Here is a 26,247-nt window from a genome sequence, read left to right as displayed (position 1 = left end):
TGTGCCCACAGATGCCCCTGCTGACCCCACATGCTCCTGCCATTGTTTTCTCCAGAGCCTGATGGATATGTGCTGAGTCACGCATATGTGTGGCCAGAGTCCCTTGTGACTAAGCTGTGTGTTTTGAGGAGGGCTGGCAGCCTCTGGACTGGGACAGCCTAAACTCAGAGTTGCCTGGATGGGGAATAAACCTTGACCTTGCAGGCATGGGTGAGGAACACCTGCTCACAAAGCTAACCAGTCTGGACTCATGCAACACTGTCCTTCTGTCCATTCCAGCACGCTGGCTGTCAGCTTTGCTTATGCGTAGATGAATTACTCTCATTTCAGATTATCATGGAAAATGTTGCTGTCAGGTTCTTAAAACAGGATTAAGCAGAATAGGTGATAAAGGTCGTCGGCATTATTTACAGTCTCTTGACTTTTATTCGTTTCTGCAGCCTGTAGACAAGTTGGATGCTTGCAGGAGTGGCAAAGACTGGGGATTTGGGATTCAGCACACCCGAGTTTGCAGCCCAGTGTGGTGCTTTTGACTGGGTCACCTTAAACACTAGCCTCCCCAAGGCTTGCTTTACCCTTTTTGACCTTTACTGGCAAAGACTAAGTGAGATACTGCTGGGTTTTGCAACACCTCAGCCCTGGTGGTATACAAGATGCTTTGAAGAAGGACCCAGACGAATTGCTTATTATAGTTGTGTATTTGAATACACTTGTGAAAAAATAGAAATAACACATTAGAGTTCGTGATTTCACAGATATTATTGTTCAAGACGACGCTCGTTTGAAAAAGAAAGAATTTCAAGTTGATTTAAAGGACAATGTGCAATGATTAGTTAGGGCATGCAGGCATGGCAGAAGTCAGGAAGGCAGCAGAGAGTGACAGGGTTTGGGTACCACTGAGCTAGGGCACTCTAAGAGTCTTGGATAGAATTCATGGTGGGAACAGAATCAGTGTGACTCCTTCCTAGACCCATCCTGGTGCAGAGGTTGTGCACAGCGTTGGGGTAAGACGCTCCGCGAGAAATGTTGATGGTCGCTGAAGTTCGCATATGCATTAGCCCAACAGTGATGCTGTGCACACTCAGCTGTGAGTTCCGCTAAATGATTAGGGACAAGATAGTCACTCTTCTAGATCTTTCTGGGGCAGTTGTTAAGTCATTATAGCATTAGAGTCCTAGAGATGGAAGGGATCTTGGGGAAGGGCTGCTCCGATTGATGTTAAATTTAGATGGTTTGTTACAAAATTAATTTTTAAATGGAAAAGATTAAAAAAGGCCCCAGAAAGGACCAGCAGGTGGTCTGGAAGTTAAGGCGCTGGATACCCCATGGCCAACTCCATGATTTTAGTCCTGGGCCCAGCAGCTTGAGAATCACAGTGGCTTATGTGTGTGCATGCCCAAAATCCTGAGAGGAAAGGATTGCAGCATAGCCATTTCCTTCTGGAGGACAATTTCTCACTTTCCCTCTCATTATCTCTCTATCTCTGTCTGGCGAGCACACATGCCATAGAGCAAAAATAAACAGTAGGGAACCAGCAGTTAGCGTAATGGCTATGTCGCTGGACTCCCACGTAGTCGACCGCGGTTCGCGTCCTGGACCCGGTGGCTTAAAACTCACGCCGGGCGCGTGTGCGTGCGTGCCCAAGATCCCGGGAGGAGAATGGAGGAGAAGGGATTGCGGCGTGACCATTCCCCCTGGGGGGTGATTTCTCGCTTTCTGTCTCTATGTCTCTCTCTGTCTGTCTGGCGAGCGCACATGCCCTATAGTGAAAAAAAACCCTCTCAAAAATAAAATAAAATAAAATAAAATAAAAATAAACAGTAAAGCCTGAGAGTGAGCTAGACTTACTCAAAGATAGAGAAATAGTGGAAGAGCTGGGACAAATCGTTACTCGTCTTTCTCCAGAGATCTCTTTCCTCTCTCCAGCTTCCCATCATGGTCAGTAGCTTCCATGTTTGAATTGAATGATCAGAACCCACTGTGTCACATGCGTGAGGCCAGTACCTTCAGCACTGCCTGCATCTCTTGCCTTCTCATGTTGGTGAGAGAATTGAAGAGCCCAAGAAGACACTGTAGGAAGAAGATGAAATAAATTGAAAATCACAAGTGTTGACTCTGATGCCTGCAATATGACCTTGGCATGCTGCTGATCTTCCACAGCCAGAACGTTCCCCTCTGTAAGTGGGTCTAGCCTCTGTATGTTTGGATGCCATTTTAGAGGCAGAAGAACTGAGTGCCTGGCTCCTTCCATGTGAGAAGTGAGACTGACCCTGAGCCAGGCCGTCCAGTGTAACCTGGGTTCAGGGTCTCATGGTTCTCCAGCCCATGCCTTCCCTGATACAGGCTCAGGCTGGTGCTGTGAGGTGGCCTGGCCACCATCTGTTTGGAGTCATATGGCCCTTTGCCCCCAAGAAGGTTCTGGTGTGGGGCTAGGAGGTTAGGGTATCTAGGGATTGAATCTCCTTGCTTTATACTAATATTTATTTCCTTCCCCCTGATTTCTAGGTAGTAGTCTGTAACTCTAACTTATTTGATCATTTATATAATTATTCTGTGCAAGGTTCTAAGGGTGTAAGGGTGAAGTAGATCTGGGCCCTGCATAGAAGACACAGGGGGCTCTGTCTAGCATGCATAGAACACAGTCCTTTGGTAGCTAGCGGAGCTCAGGGGTGAGGCGGGGGTCCTGGGAGTAGGCCAGCTAACTTGGTCTTGTGAGCATGGCTCAAGAAAAAGCTTGACAAGTAGGCAGTGGCTGAGCGGAGTCTTGAGGCTGAGTGTAGTTAGGCAGGCAAAGGAGAGGGAGTGCTAGGGGAGAGGCGGTGCATTGCTGGTGAGGGAATAGCATAGAAAAGGGCCAGAGGGGAGAAGCAGTATGACACAGCCGAGAAACCATAGGCCGCAGGGTGTGGGGCCTAGAAGGACAGGCAGAAGCAAGGGGATGGGACTCAAGGCACAGTAACAGCTTCTGCAAACCCATCCCTTGTCCTTTTGTCCCAGAAAAATCCCATCAAGGTAGAGATCTCAGGAGAGAATAAACTCCCTGAGAGTTATGTCCTTTCTTGAGTTTTTTTTTTTAAATTTTCTTTTCATTGTGGTAAAATATACATACCATAAAATGAACCATTGTAACCACTTCAATATGCAATCAGCGGTGTGCGATCATCATAGCTGCATAGTTCCAGAACGTTTTCTACCACCCTAAATGGAGCAGTCACTCCCTATTCTCTCCTCCCCACAGCCCTGAAGACTACTTATCTGCTTGTTGCTTCTATGGATTGGTCTGTTGTGAATTTTTCACCCGAGCAAAGTCTTACATGTGACCTGCTGTGTCTGGCTTATTTCCTGAGTGTTTTAAGGTTCCTCCATGTTGAAGCAGGTGTCAGTGCTTCGTTCCTTTGTGAGTCTGAGTCATATTCAATTGCCTGCACGGAGCACATCTGCTTTATCCATTCATTTGTTGGTGGACACATGGGTTCCCACCTTTGGGCTTTTGTGAATACTGCTGCAAGGAAAATTTATGGACTAGTTGTTGTTTGTATGCCTGCTTTTAATTCCATTGGGTATGTACCTCGGAGTGGACTTGACAGTCTGTTCTGGTCAGTGGGTTCAACCCTTGGAGAAAATTGAAGATATCGGCTCCACCCTCTGCTTAGAGCCCTGCCCTTCCCACTTACTCCATTAGTGCACAGACTGGACATTGTTCTTGTGCCAGATCCTGTTTTCCATCTCCACCAACAACCCCAGGAGATAGACTGTATTCTTGATCCCAGTTTTCAAATGAAGAGAATGAGGCACAGGTGGTTAAGCCTCATACCTACGATCAGGCAGCTCATGGATACTGGGTCTGAGATTTGAACCCAAATCAACCATGCCCAGAGCCTAGTCTTACCCCAGCACACCTCATAGTGCCTCAGAGGTGGAAGTCCCCACAGATGACGGCATGAGCTGAGCCTGGGAGCCTCCTTCTTGCTGTGTGTGCAGCTCAGGGCCCCTGAACTCCTGCGAGTGGCTGTTGAGGCTACACTCAGCTCTACCCCACCTGTTTGTTCCGTTCTCGCCTTGCCTCTCCTTTGCAGTTTTCCTCTGGGCCTCTTCCTCACTCCCACCAGCCTCACCTCTCCTTTTAATAAATGGAAATGGTTTATGGCCTCTCCTAGAAATTGTACCAGAGAGAGACCCTGCCATCTGGTTACAACTGAGAGAGAGATTGAGAATGAAAGAGAGAGCAAACGAGCACGGGCAACTAAGAGAGATTCCGTCAGCAAATGTGGGAGAGCCCGCAGGCCCACCAGCCTGGGGACTCCTCATGGTGCTTCCAGACCTGCTGCAGAGGTGACCTGCACCAGGCTGTGGCTCTGGTGTCCAAGGGCACCTCTATCCCCTCCCCCAGTGTTTGTGACCCGCAATAGGACAGTGTACAGCCTCTGCTATTGTGTAAGCGGCCCCCACAGAGGACACTCCACTCTGGGGTATTGGCTGCTTGTCGGGAGCCCAGGTACATTCTCCTGGCTTAGGCCAAAGGTGGGGGTCCCTGAGCAGGGGGTGGCTTGGCTGTAGAGAGGGGAAGTAAAGAGGGAACCCCAAACTAGTTTGGCCTGTGGGAGTTGGCCCAGATTATGGTTCACAATGCACATTTGGGAGGGTGCCAGGGCTGTATTAATACTGCATGAGGCAGTAAGGGGACCTCAGGCTTGAAACCTGAGCTGTGGCCTAGAATGGAACTGAACAGTGGGCCTTGTCTTAAAGGGACATGACGCGCTCCCAGAAGTATGTGCCAGCATTATTTCCCTCTAATGCCCTTTACTATATTTGCACACAATGCCCTGAATGGTTTAGAAAGGAAATGGCGAGGTGATACGGAGGTGTTTTTTATTGCACATGGTGGCACCACTTAATGCTCATCGATTTAATTATTGTTTCTTTTGTTACCTTGGTGAGCAAGGCAGGGAGAGAGAGAGAGAGAGAGAAGGAGGGCTCAAGGGAGGGAGGACAGGTAGAAAGAAAAAGGGGGCACACCTACTTCTCCCTCATATTTTGCGGAACTCTGTCTTAGCTAATTAGTAGATTGAGAAATCAGGAGCTCACTCGCAGGTAGGACAAAATGAATAAAACTTTGAAAGCTCAGAGCCATTAGCAAAGAGTAGAATTCAGCCCTCCAGGTGCCAATGTTGACTCTTCTGGCATTCTAATTGAGTTCATGGCAGGGTTAATTTTTTCCATGGAGAAGGGCAAGTCAATGTTGTTTCTTATTGGAATGTTCACTCACTTTTATCTAGAATCCAAGCAGCTAAAGAGTGGGAATATCTGGATGCTACTGGCTTATGAGAAATAAAGGTTGTCAGAGGTTTATTTGGAAGAGTAACCTCTTACCAGAGTGTGTCTTAGAGTATTTTCTGGACAGTAAATGAAGATTCAGCTGTGTAGGTAATACTTTTAGTGTTAAGAGTGTTTCACAATATTTTGATTCTTTTCGAATTATTGGCCCACTGCATTAAGTGGGATGCTTTTGACTACAGAAAACAAGAATCATTGACTGAAATGAGCCTGGATAGTAAGAAATGTGTCTTCTATAAGTAGAACAGAGGTGAGGAGGAGGGAGACTCCAGTGTGGATGGATCGGAGGTTCAGTGATGTGGTTGAGGCCCTGGGTCCTTCCATTTCGCTACTCTACTGTCCTTAGCTTCATCCCAAGTCTGGTTCTTCATGGCTACTAGATGGCTGCAGCAGTTCCGGACATCACATGCACTCATGGCCACGTCCAGAGGCAGGTTGGAGACCTTCTCTTCTGGTGAAGACTTTATATAGAGAGGAAACCTTTCCCCAAGGCCTCCCTGGCAATCCTCCCATTTGTCTCATTGACAAAACTAGGCCACTTATCTGCTTCAAAATCAGTTAGTGACAGGTGGAATGGGACTGTCTTGCTTGTTATAGACTAGATAGGACCCACTAGCTGGTGAGTGGGTGGGGTCAGTTTTTGTGAGGCTTCAGGAAACATAGAGAAGGAGTGGAAGTCTGAACAAAATGAGGCCATGCTAGCAAAGAGAAGGGGGTGATGTCTAGCTGTCTCTGCATCTGTGAATAGCAAAGGCAGCTCTCACTTACCTGGGATGTATGTGACATCAGGGAATGCTAAAAATTGGAAGAGAAATTAGGGACAATCTACTTAAAATCTCCCATGTTTACACATGAAGAAACCGAGCCCAAAGAATGGGAGTGACTGGTCCACCCCAGAAGCCAGGCTCCAGTGGGCAGCGGAGTATCTGACTGATGTTTCTCACCCTGGGAAGCAGCACCAGAAGCCAGGGTGGGAGAACGTTGGCAGGGCTTCTAGAAACTATTGATAGGGCCTGTCGTTTTCACTCAACAAATGTTTTAATAAACCATTGCATCTCTAACACTGCACTCTCTGGTGGTGAACTTAAGAAAAGTGAAGTTAACAAAGCCTCAGCATCCACAGGAGAGTAAGTTCCAGCCATGAGGGCATATCTAAGACTGGGTGTGTGTCCTCTTTTGGGGAGCATTCTCATTTTGATCTCATTTGTCATATTCCTACTGCTTGATTCCAAGGACTTAGAGCAGTGTCTGGAACACAACTGGCACTCCATAAGTGCATGTCAGATGGTACCCATTAAAAGTTAAGAAGGTCCAGAAGATATGTACTCCCTCATATCTTAACCAGTACAAATTGGCTATAAAACTAAGTCACCATAACTTCTCTAGACCAGGTTGTTCAAAGGGAAATACTAACCCGCCTGCTGTCCTGAAAGCAAATGCATCTGGAACCTGTGCACTCTATGGCTGGATGTTGGTGGGGTTAGGGAAGCAGGCAGTGATGGTGCTTAGCACGAGGGTGCAGAGCGATGCAGGGAGCTCACGGCCATGCAGGTGACCGTGACTGCCCTTGAACAGGGTCCAGAGGAAGTGGGTGGGCTCACACTGTTTTCCTCATCCTGCCTACATACCCTCGAGATACTCCTCAGAGCCTTCTGGGTTTTTTGGAGAGGTTTATTTTTGGTTTGTTTGTTTGTTTGTTTGTTTGTTTATTTATTTATTTATTTATTTATTTATTTTTGCTATAGAGTGTGTGTGCTCGCCAGACAGACAGAGAGAGATAGAGAGACAGAAAGCGAGAAATCACCCCCCAGGGGCAGATGGCCACACCGCAATCTCTTCTCCTCCATTCTCCTCTCGGGATTTTGGGCATGCACACACATGTGCCTGGCATGAGTTTTAAACCACTGGGTCCGGGAAGCTAACCGCGGCCAACAACATGGGAGTCCAGCGACATAGCCATTACGCTAACTGCTGGTCCCTCAGAGCCTTCTGTTTACCATCAAGGTGGCTCTGGTTGCCCATGATGGCCTGATTATCAGTTGCAGAAAATGTGGATGGAAAAGTAGCTCGTGGTTAACTAATCCTAGGTCCCTCGGTCCCTAAGGGCCACCCTAAATAAGGCAATAGAGCAAACCATATTCACACCAGTGCAGCTGCATTTTTGCTTTCCCCTCTAGGACCACATCTCCAGGACTGTCAGTAATTCAGGACTCAGAACACCACACGCCCTCCCACCGTACAGTTTTCTAAAGTCAGGCTCTGATTCTCGTGCTATTTTTTGGGTGTCAGAAACGTCAAAACATTTGAAGGCTCCCAGAGGAGAAAGGAGTAGCCTCCTTATTATTCTGAAAGAGCATGGTTTGCACATTCTTGGCTTTCTCGACATTTAGATTCTTGAGCCCAGTGGTCTGGGATGAAGAGCAAACCCTGTCAAAGCTTCTCCTCCTGCCATGCCGATGGAAAGCAGTCTGCATCTGGTTTATTACTCAAGCCCTCCACACTCCCTTTTGACGTCTCATGTGCTCTCACTGCTTTCCTTTGTATAGTGGGGACACATCTTACTTTATAGGTGGCAACAGCTGGGCTCTCTAGAGAGTGAATTTTTGTAACTCACATCCTGTTCTCACATTCACTTCTCTTGGACGTTGAAGATAAGTTGCCATGTAGGAAATAGTCTTTAATCCTTTAACTTTTTATTTCCACTTTTTATTTATTTCCTTCAGGAATGAAAGAGAAAGAGAGGGCAGGAGAGACAGAGAGAGAGGGGGAGAGAAAGGCACCCCCAGCAGAGTCTTCATGCTGTGATCCACCCCCAGCCTCAGCCAGCCTGAATCATGACAGTGTGTGTGTGTGTGTTCCTGGCATGGGACCTGAGCTTGCATTTATCATGTACAGGAAAGCTCTGGAACTCTAGCTCAGAGCCTTCTAATGTGGATCCAGTGTGCCACTGCCACACTGTTTAGCCTCTAGCTTTTTACTTTTTTATTTTTTATTTTTTTGCCATAGGGAGTGTGTGCTCTCTACAGAGAGATAGAAACAAGGAAAGTGAGAAATTATCCCCCGGGGTGGGGAGGATGGACACACCACAATCCTTTTTTCCATTTTCCTCCTAGGATCTTGGGCATTGCATGCACATGTACCTGGTGTGATTCTCAAGCCACCAGGTCCAGGACTCAAACCACAATTGGCCAGGTAGGAGTCCAGTGCCTTAACCACCATGCCACCTGCCTGCCTGCTTTTTACTTTTTAAATTGTACAGTATCACAGTACTGAACAGTGAACATACCATGAAGTATATAACATCTTCAAAACTAGATACACCCATGAAACCAGCAACCTGATCAAAAAACAATAGCTTCATAAGTTCTTGAAAGAAACACTCAACTGGAGGCACAACGCACCTGCATGTTCTTTCGGAGTGTTTCTCTACTCCAGTATTTCCCCTCTGACATCAGTCTCACCTACTGATGCCCACATGGGAGTTACCTGGCTTATATTTCCCATATTTCAGTTTCACAATTTGCCTTTTTATGTGAGTATTTACAATATCTCCATTTTAAATAAAGCTGACATACAAAAAGTTGTATTTATGGAAGGAACCGACTAGGGGTCGAGTTTATTTAATTCTTTTTTTCTTACTATTACTTCAAATTGGGGCTCCAAGGTGATTCAAGCTGACAATTCATAACTAGTTTTTAAGCCCCTGCTGCATGCCAGGCCTTCTAACAGATACCGTGTATGTATCTGGGGTGTGAGTGTGATGGGGCCAGAGTCAAACTGGAGTAAGACATGACTTCTCTTCTCCAGGATGTCCCAGCCTGGGAGAAGAGCATGTGCACTAGCTCGATGTGGTCTTACTACATGAGACATTGGGGAGAAGAGAGAGCATTCGGAGGAAGAAAATGCCACCCCCGCCTGTGGGTGTGGAGGTGGGTTCAGGAGGACAGCATGGAAGAGGAAGTATTTTACGTTGCCACTTAAAAGAATCTGTCCCTTGATGGGACCTGAGTTGGCATTTATCATGTGAAAAACAGGGAAAGGAGATTTATTACGCTTTGATAGTAGATGCTGCTGTTTAATGCATGAAGTGAACTCAAATGGAAGGCTTTGAGTTTCTTGAAGGAAAGTGGATCTCTCTGTATTAGCAGCTCTCTGAGTTCAAAATGCAACACAATAGAGTTTACTTAAACTGCTGATTGCCCTGAAACCCATTTCTTGTGGCATTGACAGCTTGGCAGAGTTTGAACCTTTGGAGGCAACCCTCAGAGAGTAAAGACTGAAAGTTGGTCCTAAGCTAGGCCTCCACAACTGTGCTTGCCCATTCGCTTCTCTGCTAGCTTCCTCAAACCCTGTTTCTGGGCAGTGACAGCTGGGAGGTGTGGGTGAGGGGCTGTTAGGAAAACAGCTCCAGCTTGCCTTTTCTGACACTTGTGTTTAAATTAGCATCTTTAAATGCAGTTCCCGATTACTTAATTTTGAAACTACTGGGGATTTGGGGGTCGGTAGGGGTGTTACGGGGGAGGAGAGGCAAACTGAGAAGGCAAAACATTTGGGGGTTGTTTTGGAAAAGTTAAATAAGGGAAAGCATGTCAGCTGGAGAATGCGTATTTCAGGCAATGTTGCAGAACCCCTTGGTGGAACTGCAGAGTTTGCTACTCTGCCCCAAGGTGCTGGAGCAGGCCCCGGGGAGCCAGTTGGGAATGACTCAGGGGAATGTTTGGGGAACTCTGGGTCTTCCTACGGTCTGCAGCAATCACTGTATTGTATAAGGACTTGGGATGGGCACATCTGAGTGACGATCACTCTGAGCAAGAGGGCTCCAGTGTTTGGGATGAGGTACTGAGTGGTTGCTAGTCATCCAACTCAGCCATTACCCTAGGGGCCAGCTAGAGAAGAGGAATCTAAATAATAAAAATGATCCTACCTAAAACATAGCATGATGCACTCACACTAAGCACCTTCTGTGAGCCAGGGAATGAGCTCAGAGCCTCGTACCTTTTCATTTGATTCTTTTTAAACGTTTTTCTGAAGGTGCATGCACGGGCCAGAGGGGGTCAGAGAGAGAGAAAGAGGGAAAGTGAGAAATCACCCCCACAGGGGATGGCCATGCCACAATCCCTTCTCTTCTAGTCTCCTCTCAGGATTTTGGGCGTGCATGCACACACACCCAGCTTGATTTTCAAGCTGCTGGGTCTGAGTCTTGAACCTCACAGTCGGCTGTGTGGAATCTAGCACCTTAACCTCCCCACCAACTGCTGGTCCGACTCATTTATTGGCCTTTACAGCAGCTCTCAGAAGTGCGTTTCTGTTAGCCATGGTTTATGAATGAGAAAACTGAGGTAGGGTGAGGTTAAGTCACTGGCCCCAGATCACTGACACAGAGAGTGGCCGGCCTGGGCTTGAAACCTAGGCTTCCTGGCATGAGTGTGCACGCCTCTAACCTTGCACTTGGCTGTTACCAGGGATTAGGCACCGGGTTGGAAATGGAGAAAACAGGATAAGATTAAGAATATGGAGGTAGAAGATGGGAGATGGTGTTCAGAGAGGTTATCTGAGTTGAAGACAGTTCCTGTTGGTGAGGATGACCCAAAGGTGCCAGCCTATCCTGGATATTATCTGCCCCTAGAACCCTATCCACAGAGAACACGCCAAGTTCTTGTATACCCCAGGGCCTTTGCAAACACTGCTCTCCGGCTAGAATCCTTGTTGTTCCTACTCTTTGTGTGCTGGGTCCTTCTCATCTGTCACCTCTTAGCTTAGAGCTACCACCTGCAGAGCCTGGCACAGACCAGATGCTCAACAAAAGTTTGTGGTTATACATGAATGAAGATATAGCTCTTGGGCTTTGGGGATATAGCTGTCATGAGAAGTTTGGAAGGTGTTTCTGCAGCAGAACTGTTGGAAATTTGATGTCTTCTAAAGGCTGGGATGTTGGGGAGAAAGGTGCCAAGCCACCCTGAGACTTCGTCTGTGAAGATTTAACCTGAGCTCTTGTCTACAGCTTTCCATGAGGGTAGTCCTTGAGAAAGTCTCTCGATGCCTCTTTAAAATTGCGATGGTGGGTGCTTCCCTCTCAGTTGACGACAGGAATGAGAGCAAAGGAGCAGGTCTGACGTGAGCCTGCGTGCTGGGGGCAGAGGACTGTGTATGATGCAGGCCTCACCTGGGGTGACTGCTGGGTATAGCTCAGGCTGACAGACAACAGAGGACACACCATTGTCATCTGTGTTCAGGGCTTGGCACAGGGGCCAGATGAGGTCACATCGTTGCTGTTTAATATGTGATCATTGTTAATAATAGCTATTATAACAGCAGCTGGTGTTTAGAGTGCTTCTACCTGCTGGGCACTGTGCTGAGCCCTTCAAATGTGCGTGTTGTCACCTTACCAGCCCCTATGCCATGTGGGAACCTGCTAAGGTGAAGCCATTTGCCCAGGACCACACACACGGTAGACCTAAAGACCAAACCGAAGCAGCTCCAGACCTCATACCACATACCCTCAAATAAGACCCTCTTCTGATTTTCAGTGTCACCAAACAGAAGATGCTTGCCAGATAATTCTTACCTTGAACCTTAGGAAAAATTTCTCATTCGGTGTTTCATCAAGGAAGGCCGTAACTTCAAAGTAATCACAGAATTCCTTTGCTTTGAAATTGCTTGTGTTATCTTTTGTTCTTGTTATTATTAATAAAAGCTGTAGTAGTTCAGTTTTTGGGTTGGTGAGGCAGCCTGGGCCTTGGTCATGAGTGACCTTGGTCATGATACCCAGACTCTTCTGCAGTCTCCCTCTATTATCCAGGGGGAATGGAAGGGGAGCCAGTGTCCACCAATAATCATAAAACAACAACAACAACAAAATCAATTATCTGCTCACTGGGGTGTTGACTGACAAGTAGGTACTAAGTCTTTATCAGCTGGTCCTTTCTCTGGTGATTTTTTTTTTTTTTTTAGCAAGTATTAGGTGGGGAATAATGCATGCTTTGCAAGTCAGGGATAGAGAAGCAGCTTTTCTTCAGGCCTCTGTCTCTGGGTAGAGATGGTATGTGGATCTCCTCAGCTGCCATGGTGGGGGCTGGTGCCGTTTTTCCCTTTCCTCAAGCAACTCAGGGTGATGTAGCAAGTTGTCTTAATCCCCCCTGAGCATTTCACTGGCTGTTGCGGCCTCATGGAAAATGTCAGTGAGCTGGCCCGGGCCAGGCGCAGGCTGAAGCCAACATGTCTTGCAGCTCTGCGGGGCTGACGTGGCGCATGGCTTGAAGGGCATGGAAAGGTCATAAAGGCCTGGGACAAGGGAGTAGACAGAGCCAATGGCACTGTCCGGTAACATTATATGGAAGATGAAATTGTAGTGTGGAGCTGAGAGATGCAGGGCTGGGGAAAGAGACCTCAGCATTTTCCATGATTAACTTTCTAATGGTCGCTGTGTGTGTGTACAGTGGGTGCTTAGCAACTGGGAGATGAGCTACTCTGAGTGTGCATTAAAAGAGTGCATGTGGCTTGCCACCATCATGGGGCTTCCCCACTTGGTTTGAGGCAGGGATCAGACCACAGACCTGCTGTCCTTGCTGACAAAGTGAAGAGGCTGCTAAATTTGTCTTCTCTCCTAATTGATCCATTCCCTGTCCCCTGCCCCTGGAATCCCCAAGCCTTAGGTGGCTGGAGATCCCTCTCAGCTCTACAGCCATGAAGAAAGGGATACTTGGAGAATTTCTGGAGTTAGAGACTGAGTGAGACCCAGCTCTTGGATTTTTAAGCAGCCCCCAGAGAGAAGTGGTGCATTTACATTAGAGTGTTAATGGCTTTGTGTGTTGCCTGCCTGAGAATATTTTAAACAGGATGCCTGGGAGGACTCTGCTTAACTGACAGGTAACTGTGAAATTTCTGACCCTGTGTCCTGCGGGTGCAGGCCTGTTCTAGGAGGATATGGTGACGGGCAGGACACAAATCCTTCTCCTTTCAGACTTCATATTCCAGCAGGGGAAGAAGAAACATAATAAATATTAACCAAATGTCAGATAGGGAGAAGTGGTTTTAAAACACAAAGCAGGCTGAGGACGGTAATGTGAGTGTGAGGAGGCGTCTGTTTTATGTAGGTTGCCAGGGAGGGTCTCTGTAAGGAAGTGACTGGTAAGTGGAAAAAGATCCACTTGCCTGAAAAAGAAACTCTGGGGCATGTCCGAGGGAATGGGGCTTCAGGCATGTGGAAAAGCAGCTGTAAAGGCTCTGGGGCGTGTGTGTAGCTGCTGTCTAACCGCCCCTCTTCCTGCCTCCCTCACCCGTTTTACCTTCTTTGGGGCACTTACTACTGCAGGGCACACCTATTCATCCTGCCAGCGTGGTTTGGCCCTTGCATCCTTGACTGTCCCACGAGGGCAGCTTGTGTCTGTTCTACCCCGTCCACACCCTGGCGGGTGCCTAGGAGGTGAAACCTTGTTGACTGAGGAATGAACAAAAACGGCCGAGCCTGGGTCCAGAGAGCAAGGTGGACGGCGGGAGCGGATGGAACTGGAGGGGTGGGCAGTGGCAGAGTGTGTGGGGGTAGGCTGAGATCATGGGCCCGTTGGATGTTTAGGCCCTTGTCTCACTGCTGTAGGAGGTGCCAGCAGGGAACTGGCCTTCCTGCCCCCTGAACCCCGACTCGGCAGAGCAGCCCAGCAGCTCAGCACCCCCGAGCCTGTTCTCGGCGGCTGTGATGCTCATCGATGCGCAGCAAATAAGAGCACCCATATGCTGCGCTGGTGCCTCAGTTGCTTTCTGGCATCTCCAGGGAAGCCAACTCTGTCTTTAGCCAAGATCACTAGAAGCCTGTGCTCCTTCTGAAAGACCCCCGGGACCCCACCCCAGGATACCTGAGGCACCCAAGCTCTGTGTTGGCTCTCCTGCTGGCTGCTGTGGAACTGCCTTCTGGCCCACCCATGGGGGAGCCTGGGTTCCAGCGACACTGTTTCCTTCCTGTACAGTTTCAGTGAAGTCAGGCAGCAGGGAACAGGGAGGCACTCTTGCTGAAGACCCAGCGGTGGGGCCCTCCTCTTTTCTGTCTGCCAGTCTGAGTTTGCACAGCACCTTCTGTATCAACATACCCCCCTCCCGCCCACCTACACACCTGCTTCCCCTCACCCTAACTTTTTCTTCACACACACCTGCATGCCTTCAAACACCCCTGCCCCCTGCCCCCTCACCTGTCTTGCACACTCCTTTCCCCAGTCGTGCACATGTGCTCACACACCTGCAGCCCATCAAACATGCCTGCATGGGTGACCTTCTCCACCCCTCAGCCCACCTGTACACACAGATGTTCATGCCCACACCTGCCCCCTCACCTGGGCACCCCATCCTTGCCTTCTACACTTACACAGCGGGGTTCTTGGCCTCCTTTGTGGCACTGGAGCACCGAAATGTGATGAGGCGTGAGAGATGGAAAGTTCTGTAGGTGTCCTACCCACTGAACCAAGGAGGAGGAGGCAGGGGTCCAGCTGCTTCTCTGCACCTAGGAGTTCAGGGACCTATGCCTCACGCGGTGATTTTTGGAAGTATCTTGCTTTCTCCTTAAATTTATTCATGTAACCAACATATACTGTGCCCATGCCATGGGTCTGGTGTTGTCCTAGGCACTGGGGATATGGCAGAGAACAAAGCAGGCTGTCATGGGGTTTGAGTTCTAGTGGTGGGGACAGGGCACTAACGGGATAATACAGGTGCTGACCGGTACAAAAGGACAAATAAAATAGAGAAGGGGAAAAGATGATGATGTAGAGGGTACTCTTTCTTTCTCTTTTAGAGGTTTTTGCCTTAGGGCGTGTATGCTCCCGAGAGAGAGAGAGAGAGAGAGAGAGAGAGAGAGAGAGAGAGAGAGAATGAGTCAGTGAGAGGGAAAGTGAGAAATCACTCCCTAGAGGGGATGGCCACACTGCAGTCCCTTTTCCTACATTCTCCTCCTCGGATCTTGGGCATGTACACACATGCACCTGGTGTGAGTTTGAAGCCACTGGGTCCGGGACTCAAACCACACTTGGCCATGTGGGAGTTCAGTGACATAACTGCTATTCCATTTGCTGGCCCCTGGAGTACTGTTTTATTACATGGGGTGGTGAGAAACTGCTTTGGTAGGGTGACCTGCTAGCGATATCTGAGAAGAGCATTGCAGGCAGAGGAGCGAGAGAGAGAGAGAGAGAGAGAGAGAGAGAGAGAGAGAGAGAGAGAATGAGTCAGTGAGAGGGAAAGTGAGAAATCACTCCCTAGAGGGGATGGCCACACTGCAGTCCCTTTTCCTACATTCTCCTCCTCGGATCTTGGGCATGTACACACATGCACCTGGTGTGAGTTTGAAGCCACTGGGTCCGGGACTCAAACCACACTTGGCCATGTGGGAGTTCAGTGACATAACTGCTATTCCATTTGCTGGCCCCTGGAGTACTGTTTTATTACATGGGGTGGTGAGAAACTGCTTTGGTAGGGTGACCTGCTAGCGATATCTGAGAAGAGCATTGCAGGCAGAGGAGCGGCGAGTGCAAAAGGGGGATCGAGACCCAGGAAGACAGTGGGGAGAATGGCTGCGGGTGGAGGCTGTGGGATAGAGTCTCCTTAATTTATTAAGCATCTGCCACCCTGCAAACGATCCCCTGAGTCCCCTGGATATGTCAGACTCATCTCAGTGGCCTCTGGGCCGTTTCCAGGCACCTGGTAGAGCCTGCTCCCTGACAACATGCTTGGTTCAGTTCTTGTGGAGTTGTGTCTGTGTGCAGGGATCTGTGCTGGCTGCCAGGGGTCATGGGGAGGGAAAAGCCCCGGGTCAGCTGGATGCTGTGTGCGGTGCAGAGTGCACTGATGGGGCTCTGCAGGGTGCTGGAAATTCCCCAGCCTAGGGGCTGGTCAGAGGGCATCACTTAGCAGGCAGCTCTTTTGAGGAGCTGATGCTTGAGCAGAGTTTTCAGGAATGAGAGGAATTAGCCTTGAGTCAGAGGAAGAAGGAAAGAGACTCAGCAGGCTGAGGGATGAACCATCAAGAATTGGGGAATGGCACCAGCTTCGCGTACGGTGGTGGTAGCGATTGTGGTGAGTGGGTTCCTGGCAGCTCCTGGTTCCCTCCTCAAAGTGATGGTGGCCAGATTTCCTGACCGATTGGCCAGTCTTCACCCTCTGGCTGGTATGTGTGTTTGGGAGGCAGCCCAGTAAGACTCCCTAGGGAGAAGCAGAGGAGGATGGAGACCTCTGAACATGCTCCCAGAATCCAGTCCCCTAGCCTCCCTTTCAGAGAGAACAAACTGGTGGTCTGCAAGTGTGTTTGATTTGGCCTGTGCAGTTTCATAGTTTTTTTTTTTTTTTTTTTTTTTTAAAATTTTTTGGCATTAATTGGCTACATTTACAAAGTAGGAGATTTTGGCTAAAAACTTTGTGTTGCTAACTTTTCTTGGGAAAAAACAGATTGGAGATGCACATTTGTGGGCCTGTATCTCCTCATGGTGACACTGGTTGGGCTGAGCAGTTGCCCACACCTCACCCTCCTTCACACACAGCACCCCTCCCTTACTGTAACAAGCTGCCTCCTGTGGGCACAGGAGCCTGGATCCCTTTTTTAGACAGAGGAAACAAATATGCAGGATGATGCTTCTGCAGGTTTCCAGGGCTAGCTCGTGTGCCCTTGAGTTCTCCTGGGTCACTCACGTTTCTCAACTGGAAGTCAGCAGTGACATTCATTTGCTGCAGGACAGCTGGATTTCACTGTGTACCAGAAAGAGAGGGAAGCAGAGTGCGCACGGCACCGGGCTGCATTGTTAGAAGACACAGGCCACGTCTGATTTCTGTAGAAACGGTGTCTAGACCTGGGGAAGAGGCAGAAGGGCAGAGGTTGTCTGGAAGTCTCAGGGCTGAGCTCAGAGAGCTCAGTACAAAGGAAAGTTCAAGGGCAGTGCCAGAGTTTTTCTTTCTTTCATTTTTGTAGTTTTTGTTATACGGTGTGTGCTTGCCTGAGAGAGAGAGAGAGAAGTCACCCCCCAGGAGGAATGGCCACAGCCCTCAGTTCCTTCTCCTCTAATATCCTCTCAGACACAGTTGCACACACATGCCCAGGATGATCCTCAGCTGCCAGGTCCAGTACTCAAACTGCAGAGCCAGCCACATGAAATCTAGCACCTTGACCTACACTCCACCTGCTGGCCCTCATTTCTTCTTTCTTGCTCCCCACCTTGCCTTTAATCTTATTCCACTCATCAAGGCTTTACTGAGAGGAAGAAAGATGTGATTGATTGATTGATGTGGTGAAATGTCTGGGATGGTTCCCCACCCCACATCCCCTGAAGTATTGGGGAGGGGGGTCCCTTTGGCTTGTAGGTTTCACACGGGGTTCTTTTCTTTTTTTTCTTTCTTTCTTTTTTTATTTTTTGGCATGCGTGCTTGTCAAAGAGAATGAGAGAGACAGAGACAGTGAGAGGAAAAGTGAGAAGTCAGCCCCTGGGGAGATGGCTATGTCACAATCCCTTCTCCTCCATTCTCCTTCTGGGATCCTGCACTTGTGCTCAGTGTGATTTTCAAGCCATCAAGCCTGGTACTCGAACTGCGGTTGGCCATGTGGGAGTTCAGCGTCATAACCACTATGCCATCTGCTGGCTGGCCCTCGTGTGATTATTTTCAGTACATGGGAAACCTGGGGGCCATCTGGGAGGAGTCCATACATTGAGAATCTGCCTCTCAACTCCTCTTACTGAAGCAGGGAGTTGGATGCTGTTCTCTCACCCCTGGTCCACACTCCGAGGAAGAGGCTGAACTCACACCACTGGGGCTAGTTTCATGTGACCACCTGGGGAAAGTGCCAGTTCCACAGCAGGGAACGCTGATTTGCTTCCCCCTTGCCAATACCTTCCAGGGTCTGATGTTTGCCTACAGCTTCAGGCGAGGCCTGGCCAGCCTGGTGGTACAGACCAGCACACTTCCTCATGCAGCAGCTCATGGGAGTCTGTAAGGTGGCCCTGTCAGACCCTGTCTGATGCACCAGAGCAGGCGCAGGGGAAGCCGCACACAGCACATTACTGACGTTAGTGGGGAGGCTCCAGACCTGGGGGCCAGGCGGGTAAATTGATTTTTCAGCCTGTGGAACATCTAAAGATAGCCTTGGGTGGCGCTCTGCTGGCACTGGGAGTGATGGGCCATCTGTGAATCACAGGCCCGCCTGCTGGGGGAGTGTGGGCTCCGGGCATGCGTACTGCAGTTAGAAGGGACCAGATGCAGGAGTGGGGTGGCTAATGCAATGAGGGTGAGTCAGCCCTGCTTGCAAGGCCAGGATCTCTCTCCCTGGCCACCTCAAGGAGGGTGGTCTGCTGCCTGACTGCGGGAGAACTGCATCTGCCTGTAATTTATGCAGTTCTTATGGTTGCGTGGAGCAGACAGGGCCTGAACAGAATAAATGAATCGGATACATGAATCGCCAGTGTGGTTTGTGCTTCTTTGGCCATAGGCTTCATTTTTATTTAACAAAATGGGTTGCTTGTTTATTTCTCGAATCACTGCTTGATTTACCCTAAATTGCTAATTGTCTTCCCCGCCTCTTTTTTCCTTTTTAAAAATATTTTTTGGTTGTTGTTATTTGACTGGCTCTTTTGGGTCTCTGTGTTGCTCCCTTATGTTTAGGAAGCACTTTACAGTTTGCAAAGCACTTTCACATACATCATCAAGGCAGAGCATTTTCTTTCTTTCTTTCTTTTCTTTTTTGGAGAGGTTTTTGCTATAGGGTGAGTGCGCTCGCCAGACAGACAGAGAGACAGAGAGACAAAAAGTGAGAAATCACCCCCCAGGGGGGCTGGCCACGCTGCAATCCCCTCTCCTCCATTCTCCTCTTGGGATCTTGGGCACGCACGCACACGTGCCTGGCATGAGTTTTAAGCCACCGGGTCCAGGACTTGAACCATGGTCGACCACGTGGGAGTCCATTGACATAGCCGTTATGCTAACTGCTGGTCCCAAGGCAGAGCATTTTCTAAGCTGCGTGTAGGCACTGGGCCTTTAATGCACAAGGAGCTGGGGAGCAGCGCCTCTGTTGTCAGGTAGGCGAGCGCAAACTCCTGTCCATACCTGGGAACACATGAAATGATACCAACGGCTACTTTATGATGAGCAGGAAAGGCTGCTCTGGGAAGGAGATATTTGTCCTGAGGGCAAGCCAGCCAGGTGGAAATTGGGGAGAAGAGTGTTTCCCGTGGTGGAAACAGCTGGTGGAAAGGCCCTGCAGTAGGAAAATGCTCTTTTGTTTTGGAAACTGTAGAAAAAGCCACTCTGAATGGAGTTTGGGGAATGGAGGAGGCAAAATATGTGAGAGGAAGTCTTTAGGGCTCCTGAGGGCTCTGCTGGACTCTCTTAGAGCCCTGGAGGCAATGGTGAGGAGTCTGGGTTTCCTCTTCAGAACCACGAGCGTTATTGGAGGAGCTGAAGTAGCCATCCATGGGATCTTACTGGCATTCTAAAATTTGAGGACAATGCATAGTATGAAAACACTACGCAGGGACTTGAATGATGGAAAAGTCCTCAAGATAGATGGTGGTGATGGTTGCCTAACATTGTGAATATACTTAATGTCGTAGAACAGTACACTTAAAAATGATTAAAATAGAGGTTAGCAGGTAGCGTAGTGGTTAAGGCATTGGACCGAGGTTCGACCTGGTGGCTTGCTTTCTCACTTCCCCTCTCTGTCTCCCTCTAGTGAGCACATGTGCCCTATAGCAAAGCTAAAAAATAACAATAATTAAATAATTCTTTTAAAAATGATTAAAATGGCGAACTGTATGTTATGTATATTTTATCACAATAAGAAAAGTATAAAAATGAAAGCAATGATTACATCTCAGAGACAATTGCTGTTAATATTTGGGTATACAGGAGCCAGCAGGTGGCCCAGTGGTTAAGGTGCTGGCCTCTTACATAGTCAACTGCGGATCAGGTCTCAGAATGAGCGGCTTCAAACTTATACCAAGTGTGTGTGCATGTATGCCCAAAATCCCGAGAGGAGAATGGAGGAAAAGGGATTGTAGTGTGGCCATCTCCCTTGGGGGATGAATTCTTGTTTCTGTCTCTCTCTGTCTCTCCAGTGAGTACACATGCCCTATAGCAAAAATCTCTCTCCAAAAAAAAAAAAAAAAAAAATTGGGGTATATATATCCTATCATTTTTTTCTATGCATTGAGGTGCAGTTTCGTCAGTTCTTTGCAACTGTGCTTTTTAGCGAAGCATATTTGTTTCTCCAGTGGACACGCTGCAGTTGATCTAGCCATCTCCCTATTGTTGGTCCTGTAAGTTATTTTCAGTTTTTTCCCCTTTTTTGGTTGTGCTGCAGTCACCTCATGGACTGTTTCCTTAGGACAGATTCCTAGAAGCAGAATTTGCTGGGCTAAAGGATGTGCTTGTTTTAAAGATTCTCTCTACTCATTGCCAACTTGCTTTCCAGAAAGGTCATGCAGCTTTCACGAAATCTCACCAACTGTGTGTGAGGAAGAGTCTCTTTTCCCTTTAGCTTTCCACCCCCTCCCAAGAGACAGCCTAGGGAATGCAGACAAAGAGAAAGGGAGCTTGGTCCCTTGGATCTCAGAGCCGTGCTGTGGCCTGTACATTTTGCCTCGTGGACAGGGAGTGGGCACCTCATTAGTAAGCTGGAATAGGCTGATTAGTGCTCAGGCCGGCCTGGAGTGCGGAGCTTGGAGCCTGCCTGCGGGAAAAAACAGCCAATACAGGGGTAATCCCTTGATGTTGGTGCTCTGGTTCCAGTCTAGAGATTTTTATTGGGGCTGATTGCAAGTTTACCTCTGGGCTGGGGCAGTGCCGGCAGTCTGCTGATCTGGCCTTAAAGAGTCTCCTGATTTGGTCCTCATATCTGCTTCTGGGGGAAATGCTAGAAAGGTATTTTCAGGTTGCTTTTCTCCAAAAGCATCTGCTTCCTCGTGGCCATTCTTCTGTTAAAGCAAAGTTGCAAGAATATTCATTGTCCTATGTTTCATGTAGCTGTTTACATGTCGGTGAGTTAGAGACTATAAAGCATTTCCTGTTTTTAAAAGTTTTTCCTTTTTTTGCAGGGGGTCGGAGGGGTGCAGACTGTAAAAACAAATGTTTGCTTGCCCCAGTCTATTTGGGAAACGTGGGTCTGGAGTGAATGTCCCGTTCCTCTGGAATGAAGCTGTGAGCTGGGCACTGAAAGGGGCTTAGAACATTGAACTAGGGAGAGCGCTGGGAACTGAACACTTCAAATACCTCTTTTTTCCCCTTCTCTTTCTTTCCCTCCCTCTCCCTCTCCACCCACATTTAAAAGCTCTCTCTCTCTCACACACACGCACACATAGATACATACATTTGGTACTTTAGAACACCAACTCTCACTATGTCCTTGGTGTCTGAGTGTAGGAAGTCCTGACAAGGCTCTCTGAAGATTCCTTCTTTTGATTTTGGAATGTTCTTGAAAGGAGTTTTGAGCTGGATGGTGGCCCAATGGTAAAATGCACTGCTTGGTGAAGCTGACCCACTGAGCTGTCCCACACGAGAAGGTTCTGGAGTTGTATGTAGAGACTTTCATGGGTATATACGTGCCCATGATCTCGGCTGGTTGAAGCTGAGGATGGATTACAGGATCAAGACCCTATTGGTGGAGCTGTCTCTCTGTCTGTCACTCATGGAAGGAATAAGTACATAAACTCATAGTCTAGTGGTTAAGGGAGCTGGATCCCACACGGCCAACCACTGTTTCAATCCCAGCTCTGGCAGCTTGCAACACATGCTGGACGTGTGTGCATGTATGTCCCAAGTCCTAACAGGATAGAGAAATAGAAGAGAAATGATTTTGGCGTGATCACCCTGGGGGGTGCTTTTTCCCCTCTTCTTTCTGTGTGTTTCTCTCTCTCTCTCTCTCTCTCTCTGGTGAGTATATGCAACCTCTGGCAATAAAAAAATGGGGAGGTGGAGGGGCTCCGATCCCTCCCAGTGGAGTGGGCTCCCTCAAGCGCTACCCCCTGGATATGCTGCAGTGATTTGGAGAAGTTAGAAGACATACTGCATCATGGGCCTTGCATTTAGTCTGAGAAAGCTTGCTGTTGGTAGCTTCAGATCTTTCTCATTAAATTCTCATTAGCTCTACGTATGAGCTGGGGGATTAAATCCACCAGAGTGTTGGGGGAGCCATGCTACCATTTCTAAAGTGGGAATGAGGAAAAGAGTTGGTCTCTTCCAGGCAGCATGATTTGCAGGGCTGATTCCCCCCTTGCACCTCCTCTAGGCAGTAGCCAAACACTGTGAGTCTACCCCAGTAAGTCGATGCATGCATTCCTCCTCTCCGTGGCTGCTGTCTCTGGTCTAGTTCAGATTCCCATTGCTGTTTGCTTGGACAAGTGCAGAAGTCTTCCAGCTGGCCTCATGACTCTCATCTCTGATTAGTCATTCATGTGACTATCTGCTTCAGCTTTCTAAATGTTAGCTGAGCATTTCACTTTCCTCATCAAATACTCTTCCAAGGCTCTTCATTAATCAAAGGAAAACAAAAAATCCAAACTTCTTTCCTTGGTTTTCAAAGATCTTCGTAATTCCTCCCTGTACTGCCTCTGCTTTATGTCCCTGGACTGCAGCCCACGTAACTAAGCACCTGTATTTCCTGTCTCATGCAGTGGTTCATACTATGCTTTTTGGTCTATAGACCCCTAAATCCCACTAAGCCTTTATGGCCTGGAGTCAAATCCAGCTCTTCCAGGAAGCTTCTGATTTTCATGCTCCCAACTAGTAGTAACCTCTCTCTCCTATAACAAATGAGTTACCCTCCAACCAACCACCCCTATCCCTGTACTTCCTAAGGTGCTAATTTATTGTATCATCTATTAGTGTTTTCTGAATACTAGTTTTATCTCCTTAATTTTTTACAGCTCTGATTCATCTGTGAGTGCCCTGTGTGGTTGTGGAGGGGTACCTCACATATGGCAAATACCTGGTAATGCTGGTTGGATAAACAAACCAATGACTGGGGGGTGGCTGTGGTGGCCAACCTTTATTTCTCCCCTGCATTGTTATCTGCCCTGCACTCAATTGAACTGACTCCTGCTGGTGAGCAACTTGTTGCCCAAGTACCACTTACCTTAAGCAGTGCTGATGTGTTTCCAGGCATGTAGCAGAGGGCAGCAGGTTAGTGATTCACGAGTAGGTGGAAACGGTGATTGTCTTGAGAGCTGCTGACTCAGCCGCCAGCCACTAACCTGAGGCTTCTTCCGACTCTGAATCAATGAATGGATGGCATGAATGAACAGATGGCCGTGGGATCTCAGGGACCTTGGTCTCCTGGATCTGTACTTCCCAGCTTTAGAAGTACTTAGTCCAGAGTGTCTCAGGGAATGCTGGCATAAACATGACACATTTTCCTGGAGGACCAGCTCTTCTTAAGATTTGGGAATGAATATTCTTTAATGTTCAATCACATTTATCACAAGGAAGAATGAAATAAGCATACATTTTAAAAGATAAAATGCAATAATTTAAAGAAGTTTCTGAGCCAGCTGGCGGTGTGGTGGTTAAGGCAGCTGGGTCCCACATGACTGACTTCATGGTTTGAATCCTGGACCTGGTAGCTTGAAAAACACACTGGGCATGTTCATATGCATGCCCCAAATCCCAAAAGGAGAATGGAGGAAAGGGGATTATGGCATGACCATCACCCATGGGATATAATTTCCCACTTCCCTTCTCTTTCTGTCTCTGTCTCTCTGATGAGGGTACATGCCTTGTAGCAAAATTTAAAAATGAAACAAACAGAAAGCAAAAGAAGCCCAACCAAAAAAAAAATGAGGCTTCATAGGGTAGGCTCAGAGGCTCACTGGTAGCAGGACGCTGGGTCCATGGGGAAGACTGCTGACTCGGTTCCCTGGCCGACCTATATGTTCCTGGTGTGTGCGCTCAGGGTCCTGGCCATTTGGGAAGGACTAGAGGAGGGAGGATCGTGGTTTGCGACCCTGTTGAGAGTGCTTGCCTTTTTCTCTCTCTCTCTTTCTTCCTCTCTCTCAGTAAATAAACTTAGAAAACAAAACAGCTTCCTGCCTGAAGCCTTGCTTCAGGTTCTGATCCAAACTCCTCGAGGTAGGAGGAAGGTGTTCATCCTTCTCTGCCTCCAGCAGCTGTGTCGGAAAGGTTTGCAAGGATCTGGGTTGGTCTTGCTCCTGCCCCTCAGTTGCTAGTGTTCCCATCACTGCCTCCCCACCCCATGACTACAGGTTAGCCTTGGAGAGTGGACAGACCTGGCTTTGAATCCCTCTGACTGGACAGGCACTGTGTCTGGGAGACAATGGGGGAAGGGATGGGCTTGCCCTGCCTTCGCAGGGGAAATGAATGTTAGAGACATGAGAGGACTATAAAAGGACATGGAATAAATTATATGGCTGGTGAAGCATAAGTGCAAGGCATCGGGGTAAGAAGCATATTCTGGTCAGGCAGGAAAATAATAAGAAAGGGCAACTGGGGAACCAGCAGTTAGCGTAATGGCTATGTCGCTGGACTCCCACGTAGTCGACCGCGGTTCGTGTCCCAGACCCGGTGGCTTAAAACTCACGCCGGGCGCGTGTGCGTGCGTGCCCAAGATCCCGAGAGGAGAACGGAGGAGAAGGGATTGCAGCGTGACCATCCCCCCTGGGGGGTGATTTCTCGCTTTCTGTCTCTATGTCTCTCTCTGTCTGTCTGGCGAGCGCACGCGCCCTACAGTGAAAATCTCTCCAAAAAAAAAAAAAAAAGAAAAAGAAAGGGCAACTGGGAGCACGTCACTGAGAATGCTGCTCAACCAACTGTGGCCCTACTTGGAGAGACCCCTTAGTGTCACATCCCAGTAACTGGTGCCCTGCTGCCCCCGTCACCCTTCTCCACCTTACACCTTCCCCTGTCAATGTCTGACAGAGGGTGGTTGTAATAACTTAGTAAGGAGGGGTTTGGGGCACTTGATGATTTTAGCTATTTAAGTGCGGATGGTCCCCAGCACTGCAGTATACCCCATAGCACATGCTGCAGCAACTCAGACACGAGAAGGGACCTGTCATTTGCTCCCCCTGGTTTTTCTAGAAACAGGTGTTGTGGTTATGTCACTGGACTTCCACAGCCCAAGTCCCAGACCTGGTGGTTTGAAACTCATGTCAGGCATGTGTACGAGCGTGCCCAAGATCCCAGGAGGAGAGTAAAGGAGAAGGGATTGCAGCATGGCCATCCCCCCTGGAGGGTGAATTCTCACTTTCCTTCTCTCCATCTCTGCCTCTGTCTCCCTGGCGAGTCCACGCACCCCATGGCAAAAACCTCTTTAAAAAGGTAAGAAGGCCAGTCTTGTGGAGGGCAGAGACTGGCCCGAGTTGCTGCTGTATTCCTACTTGCTGAAACAGTGCCCGGTGCTTAGTAGGTGCTAGGCCAGTATCGGATGACTGAGTGCAGGAGGTCGATCGGCTAATGCACGAGGACAGCGCATGCCAGAGGATTTACTCAAAATCTCTGAAAAGTGCATTTGCTAAAATGTGAATTTAATGACCTCTTCAACTTGAAGTAAAGTCATTGGGTTTTTCTCAGCTTTCTTTCGAAGTTCAGACGGTAACCACTTGGCCTCATGGAGCATTCCAGCTGGTATGTGAGGGGGTTCCCACTTATAAGTGTGTCTGCAATGTAAGAAGGGAAGTGGCCTTTCTCCCCACACTTCTGGCACTAGGAAGGAGAGGTGAACATGATCTTTTTTAAAAAAAGATTGAACTGACTTTGAATTATGGAAAAAAAAAGTTTTTAAAAAAAACTCAATGTGTTTGAAAGGATTTCATAAAGTTTATGGAAAAACAGAATTAAAGTACAAGTTTACTTTGGGTTAAAAACATTGAAATTCATGCATCATTCATCATAAGCATTTTCTATGATTTTTTTTTTAATTCATGATAGTGTGTGTGCATGCACAGA

At 48.2% G+C, this 26,247-nt stretch overlaps 1 protein-coding gene and 1 long non-coding RNA gene across 7 annotated transcripts in view; both read left to right on the top strand.

The window, feature by feature from the left end:
• KCNMA1 (potassium calcium-activated channel subfamily M alpha 1) overlaps positions 1-26,247 on the top strand; it is an 818,234-nt gene that overhangs the window by 116,183 nt on the left and 675,804 nt on the right. The window lies entirely within an intron of this gene.
• Positions 4,458-26,247, top strand: part of LOC102471025 (uncharacterized) — a 39,559-nt gene continuing 17,769 nt past the window's right edge. The window contains exon 1 of the long non-coding RNA XR_335467.1: positions 4,458-4,495. This is a non-coding gene — a long non-coding RNA (uncharacterized LOC102471025). The remainder of the gene's footprint in view (positions 4,496-26,247) is intronic.

The sequence above is a fragment of the Tupaia chinensis genome, unplaced genomic scaffold (genome assembly GCF_000334495.1).
Source record: "Tupaia chinensis unplaced genomic scaffold, TupChi_1.0 Scaffold000424_1, whole genome shotgun sequence".
NCBI classification, from domain to species: Eukaryota; Metazoa; Chordata; class Mammalia; order Scandentia; family Tupaiidae; genus Tupaia; species Tupaia belangeri.
Note: the sequence above shows the minus strand (reverse complement) of the source record. Positions and strands in the feature narration are given on the sequence as shown.